The sequence below is a fragment of the Cyprinus carpio genome, unplaced genomic scaffold, assembly GCF_018340385.1.
Source record: "Cyprinus carpio isolate SPL01 unplaced genomic scaffold, ASM1834038v1 S000006000, whole genome shotgun sequence".
NCBI classification, from domain to species: Eukaryota; Metazoa; Chordata; class Actinopteri; order Cypriniformes; family Cyprinidae; genus Cyprinus; species Cyprinus carpio.
In genome coordinates this window covers 5,187-12,574 of record NW_024878684.1, presented here as the reverse complement: position 1 = coordinate 12,574, position 7,388 = coordinate 5,187, and the positions used below count along the sequence as shown (strand labels likewise).

Sequence of the window (7,388 nt, the reverse complement as noted above, 5' to 3'; positions counted from 1 at the left end):
AATTAAGTTCAGAGTACTCAAAACCATTTAAGTTTTAAAACTAATAGTTGTAAGGCACCGCTTCATTAAACGCAAGGTTTGAGTAAACCCAACTTGTCATGTTTTTAAGGATATCTGTTTACACAAATGGTTTGAGTATGCTACTTGTCGGTTTTTACAGTGTGTTAGTTTTAAAACTTAAATGGTTTAGCGCAATCGGTTTCCTCAAACGGTTTGAGTAAACCTAACTTGTCAGGTTTTTAAGGATATCTGTTTACTCAAACGGTTTGAGTTAAGTTACTTGTCGGTTTTACAGTGTAATGTTGTCTTCATTTCTGAAGGAGACAGTATGAGAACAGCTGCTAGTAATGTTCTTTTTGTACTGTATAATGTTCTGCTAAAAAATAAATATTTTAATTACAGAATATACCCTCTGTTGACCCCTGCTACAACTACACTGTGCTGGACAATCCATGGAGAGCCACTAACATATATGCTTCTGGCAGTAATTGTGACCGTATGTCACTTCCTGGAGTGGCTGGTATCGCCTCTTCATTAACAACATGAGCCAGCCAGATCCCAGACACGTGCAGTTGCTCAGTACAGCTGTGGCACTGCTGCCCCACTGTGGATTCGGGGTGGACACCCAACAGTTGAAGATGGAGTCGTCACTGAGATGTCTGCGGTCACTATAACAATTACTGCTGCTTTTTCGGTCTTTTCCCATTAAAGTCAAAGCCTGTCCAGGCAATTATTATGTCTATGAGCTGGTTAGACCAACTCTCTGCAATTCAGCATACTGTGCAGGTAATTATATTCACATGATCTCTTTCTACACACTCTGCTCTGGGCGTGATTAATCACTATTCATTCAAACGTTCAGATGTTAGCAGCATTAACCAGGAGCTATATATATATATATATATATATATATATATATATATATATATATATATATATATATATATATATATGCAGAGTTTGGTTCCAAAATGCAATAAATCAATTTTGATTAATTTGAGTAAAAATGTTTTCTTTACCAAGGAAGTGGCAAGATGAAAAACATTATTTTCTTTCGCTTCAAACTTTCACATAGCATCTTTTAGGTTATAATAACATTAAAAAAAATCAACACAAGATTTTGATTTTCAAAGATTTATTATAAAATTGAAATTGTAAATTTTTTGGTCCATTGAATCAATATAGAATTTATTTTTCATATTGAAACTGTTGAAAATACACAACATAGTAAGATGATCCACATATGAACAACAATATCACATTAAACCACAGAAATTCTAAAATGACATTTCCCTTACATTCAGCTTCCAAAAGTGCATTCATCTTTGCCATGTTACATTCATTTAGTTTGCTAGTGCTATACGCCTGTATTAACAAAAACATAAAATGGCATTAATAAAAACTTTTTACACTGATATGCTACACAATATCGCTGCTTCATAATTGAATGCCACACACATCTGCAATTATGAAAGCTTTATATTGCATAACTCTTGTCAGTGATCTACGGCTCTGTGTATTAAATGCCGCTTCCATCTGAAAGCATGTGATGGAGATTGGGTCCGTGTAATGCTTCACAATTCAATTTTTCTCAATTACATGGAGCAATGCAAAAAATGAAAAAAAATAAACCAAACATTAATTTTTTTTAATTTTTTCAACTGCTTCACAAATGAATAATTGCCATTTTATTTATTTATTTATTTATTTTTTATTTACTTTTTGGTGGTAAATTGTGACTTCAGAAATTATCGCTTTTGAACAGATAAAATCTAAACAATTTTCTATTTTTTCCATTTTTTCTGTTCTCATACTATATGCGCTGTGGGCTGTACCATTAGCGCTGTGTCCGTGAGACTGTTTCACCAAACACTTAACGGGCTTAATGTATCCTACTAAAACAGTGACACTGAGGACACACCTTATTAATAATAAACATATAGACTACTATTTACAGACAAAGCAGAATAGCCCAGAACATGAAAGCAAATTGTGCTAAATTGGAAGCCCTTGTGCCCCACTAAAAAACCTAAAGAAAATATACATTGCTCAATGAAATGAAGACATGACAGTGGTATAAATTAAAAAGCCTAAACTTCTGTATATTTATTAATACAATGTATTTATAAAGTATAGGTACAGGAAAGCAGATGGATATGAACACTACACACTAAACTTTTTATCCTCCAATAGAAAAAAATATAAGATAAAAGTACAGCTAAATTCTGTATACACCTTATTAATGTTGCAGATCGAGGCGGGCTGCATCTGGGCGGCTGTGCACATGTCGCCCTCACCATACCTACTCTGATTGGTCTAATCATCTTTCATAGACATACATGATAGGAAATGAGTGCTTAGCTGGTGTAGAAAACCGGTATGTTGTTTAAAAAGCTAAAAATCAAGTAGCAGTTTTACAAAGCCTTCATTATAATGCACAGTTGTTTATTGTTAACTTGACTCACTATGTCTGATTTATTGAATCACGAGATGTTAGCTGCTGCAAGTTTAATCTTCTGGACCAGTCGAATTCACAAATGAATCACTGGGAAATTCTAGAAGCGCTTAACGTGAAAGTACGTGGCTTAATGCATTAAATGGTGTTTTAAAAAGACCAAACTCAGTAAACAAATTATTAATAAAGTATTCTTATTCACAGACAAGCAAATATGAGCCCAGAATACAATCGTAACGCTGCTTTAATTATGCTACATTTTCCTCCCATAACCTGGCTTTGTTGCTAATAAAATGCTTTATTAAAAATGTTTACTTTTCTGTTTGTTCTTTTAAAACATCGCTTTTAATGCATTACTAATCACGCTAAGCGCTTTTCCTTTTTTAGACCAATGGTTTTCTATGGGGAGGAAAACGCTAACATGTATTTAAATGCATTGTGTTCTTATTCTGGACTCATCTACTTGTCTGTGAATAGAATACTTTATTTAATAATGTGTTTACTGAGTTTGGTCTTTAAAAAAAAAAAACCTTTTAATGCATTAAGCCACTAAGCATTCCAAGTGATTGAAAAGAATCAGCTCAATAATGGTAACAAAATGGGTATCGGAGAAGATACCAATTTATTATGTTAATTTAATATAAATAGATAATACTTTTTATAAAGTTTATCTCAATATTTGCCCAAGAGTGGCTGTGAGACAACTGCACTAAAATAAGAGCATGATGCATAAAATTGCGCTGTTACTATAGCAACAGATTACAGGTATATCTTTTCAGAATCATCACTGGCTGATAGGAAATAAAAGTTTCTCGATTTCTTCACTTTAAAAATAATGAGGAGCAGCATATTTTCCTGAAATTAAGGAGAAGAAAAGTCTATGCTTTGCAATGCAGTAAAGAAAATTAAAGTTTCATAAAAATTGAAATGGCACACAGCAGACACATTAGCCTGTTGCAGATAATTATACGTAACAATAATTGTCTTGTCATGCTATATAAATTAAAACAATACTTTATCATACTCTGATGATATGAAATAATCAAATTTACAAAAATTATTTAATTCATAATTCATTCTTTCTATCTTGAAGACCTGATCCTCCCCTTACTGTGGATAATAAACCCAATTAATTTATTAAATGTAGTTGGCTGTTCATCTGTTAGCCTAAAAAGATCAGCTTAATTTAGCAAAACAATAATTTCAGGACATGGGCTTGAAGCTACAGGTTAGCTAATATTTTATTTTTTTCTTCTGTGCATTATTATGAAGGCTTTGTAAAACTGCACAGTGTGTCTAGCTTTTTAAACAGCATACCCCATCCTACACCAACTACACACACACACATTCCTATCATGTATGTCTATGAAAGACTACCATTGGACCAATCAGAGTAGGTAAGGGCGGGGCTAATATCGCAGCAGCTCCGCCTCAGGTGCAGCCCTGCCTCGATCTGCAGGCTGCAGCCGGGTGCTTCACTTAATTACTTAATTGCAATGTATATCTTCTCTTTCAGTGAACTCAACTGAATTAAGTTCAGAGTACTCACAATTATTAGTTTTAAAACTTAAATGAGCTTAAGGCAATCGGTTTCAAATGGTTTGAGTAAACCTAACTTGTCAGGTTTTTTAAGGATATCTGTTTTATTAGTGTGTATATATATATATATATATATATATATATATTTGCACTTTTTTATGGTTTAAGGCATTTTACAATAAAATTACCATTTTTGTTGTCTTTTTTTAAATTCAGATTATCTATGCTTTTTTAATTCAACAGTACTTTTTTATTTAACAGAATGTTTTCCCTAATACCAGAAAAAATTACAGTCTTTCATGGATTTATTTATTTTTTATTTTTTTGCAGTGTATTCTTCTGCTGACCCCTGCTACAACTACACTGTGCTGGACGATCCGCGGAGAGCCAACAGCAGTCACCTATCAAGCTCCTCCAAGTGTGACAGTGATCTCACCTCGAGAGGCTGGTATCGCTCTTCATTAACAACATGAGCCTCAGATCCCAGACACATGTGTTGAAAAGTACAGCTGTGGCACTCATGTCCCACTGTGGATCTCGCGATGGACACCCAACAGTTGAAGATGGAGTCGCCACCGAGATGTCTGTGGTCACTGGATCATTATTGCTGCTTTTTTTGGGTCTTTACCCATTAAAGTCAAAGCCTGTCCAGACAATTATTATGTCTATGAGCTGGTTAGACCTACTATCTGCTATTCAGCATACTGTGCAGGTAATTATATTCACACACAGTAACACCCCCAGTGTTAAATTAACACTCACAGTGTTTATATAATCCACATTCAGAGGTGTTAAACAAATAACACTGAAGCAGTGTTAAAGTTACGAGATAATTAGTTTAGTAATTGAGTGATTATTGAGCATTATTGAAGAACATCTACTGTTAACAAACTTCTGAATCACTGGAAAGAAAGAGAAAACAAGAACAGAAAAAAAGACAATCAGAAACACAAGAACTAAAACTGACTTCAGCCACAGCCATAGATGAAATCAACACAAGATAGAAGAAGACATTAAATCTCTCAAGATCTCAGCAGAGGATGATTCATCAACTCCACAAACAGCACCACCAGCTTCACGCATCACCAACAGGATTGACTTTAGATGTTGATGTTTTTTGTTTTGTTATCAATTGGTACCATTATCGAGGCCAGCGTTTGCTTAAGCTGAGCTCTTGGACACTTGACTTTAAAACACTAGAATTTCTTTTGGTTGTAGTAACTGTGTGCTTGTTTGTACATGTTTTTTTATGGCGGAAAAAAAAATGGAAAAAAAAGAAGTTTGATTAGGAGTTATTTACGCTTCAAAAATATTTTCAGTATAAACGGCTTTGTTCAACTGATACTTTAATCTTGCTAGCTGACCTATACAATATATAACATTGACAGTTTTAAGATTAATTTTGAAATGGGTTTTTAATTTTCTTTTTATCGAACAGACTTAAGAATCAGTATATGAATCTCAAACAATGGTGACAATCAACATAAAGCTCCATGTTGAAGTGCATTCTGGGAGCACCAATCAAATATGTTTATTGTCACTATTGTTGAGCTTCATACACTGATTATTGATGTGTATGAGAATGCAGTTTAAAAACGCCTTGGACTGATTTACCATTTTTTAAAAGTCTTTCAGAGTAATCAAACAGGTTGATCAAGCTTTTTGTATTTCATGTAATCACTTATTTTAAAAAAAGAAAAAAAAAAAAAACATTAAACCAACTCAGTGATTATGCTATAGCCAAAACTAGTGAATTTGCTTTATTGAAACATAACCAGTAACACCAGACTGCCATAACAAACACATGCAAACAAGCACAAAATTATAACAAGCCAAATAATCTAATGTTTCAAAGTCAAGGGTCAAGAGTCCTACTAAAGCAAACACTGACCTCGAGCAATGGTAACTTCAAACAAAAAACGAAACCATCAACATCTAAAAGTCAATCCTGTTAACAATGTGGGAAGCTGGTGATTCTGTTTGTGGAGTTAATGAATCATCCTCTGCCGAGATCTTGAGAGATTTAATGTCTTCTTTCTATCCTGTGTTCATTTCATCTATGGCTATGGCTGAAGTCAGCTGTAGTTCTTTGTATTCCATCTTTTTTTCTGTTCTTGCTTTTCTCTTTCTTTCAGTGATTCAGTTTGTTAACAGCAGATGTTCTTCAATAATGCTCAATCATCACTCATTTACTAAACTAATTATCTCACTAACGCTAACACTGCTTCAGTGTTACTTTTTTTAACACTCTGAGTGTGGATTATATAAACACTGGGAGTGTTCATTTAACACTGGGGGTTTTACTGTGCATGATTTCTTTGTATTATTTGTGAGATTGCTGATTCATTTATATTCATCGGTCATTTTTTTCAGTTGTTACTAACATCAGCAGCACTCATACAACAGTCAGACCAGAGACGCAGCACAGCTGGTAATGTAGTCTGATATTTCCTCTGTTGATTTGTGTTTTGATTGAATGTTTGTGGATCATTGCAGATATTTTCATTTTCGAGGTTGATGCATTAGTATGATGGTATGATTGTTCACAGATTCTGACTGCACGGAGATTGAGTGATATTAGTCACATTTATATTCTGTCTTGTTCTTTTCTTTTCTTTCTTTCTTTCAAATTTCTAAAAAACTAGTTTTTGTTCATCCACACTCATGTATAGAAGCCCTGAACCGCAATGTGGAATGTGGAAAATATATATATATATATATATATATATATATATATATATATATATATATATATATATATATCTCAGATCCTTTCCTGACTTTAAGTTCTAGATTTCCCTCTCTCCTAAAAAGTACTTTCCTTGTTTTCTTTTCCTCAAAAAAGTACCTTTTTTATTTTTTTTTCTCCACAAGAGGCAAACATGAAAAGAAAAAAAAAATCTATTGTAATCTATGGTAATCTATTGTGCTGTGGTATTTTTAACTGTACATGATCAGGCCCGTGATTCACACATCTTCATGCTACAAGTAGCTCAGTAATCACCGATTTAGGAGAAAATCTTAAAATTAATGGATGTGTCAGTCATAAATTTTAGGACTCCTAAATGTTTGATCTAAAAGTATTTCACAAATGCATTTTAGCTTAAAACTCCTAAATCTGTGTAACAACAGGAGTAGTGAAGAGGACTCCATAGTCACTTAGACCAAGCCACAAACTATTCCTAAAATGGCTGTTGTCTGCAATCTGCTCTCAGCATATAAACATTCTAGAACCATTTGACGATAATTACATTTTAGAAATGTATCGCTTTTGGTTTTAGAGGTTATCCCAACTCCAAATGTTCCTTTGATTATGTCCTTGTTTTCATTTACCAGCTTGGCAAGAAGGAACAGCTGTTCTTGCATCCAGTTTGGTTTTCTTTTTTTTTGCATG

The 7,388-nt window shown here is 33.6% G+C and overlaps 1 long non-coding RNA gene across 1 annotated transcript; it reads left to right on the top strand.

The window, feature by feature from the left end:
* Nucleotides 1-302: 302 nt before the first annotated feature.
* Nucleotides 303-6,536, top strand: LOC122143514. Its single transcript, XR_006159207.1, has 3 exons — nucleotides 303-786; nucleotides 4,325-4,706; nucleotides 6,368-6,536. It is a non-coding gene; the product is annotated as an uncharacterized LOC122143514 (long non-coding RNA).
* The last annotated feature ends 852 nt before the right edge of the window (nucleotides 6,537-7,388 follow it).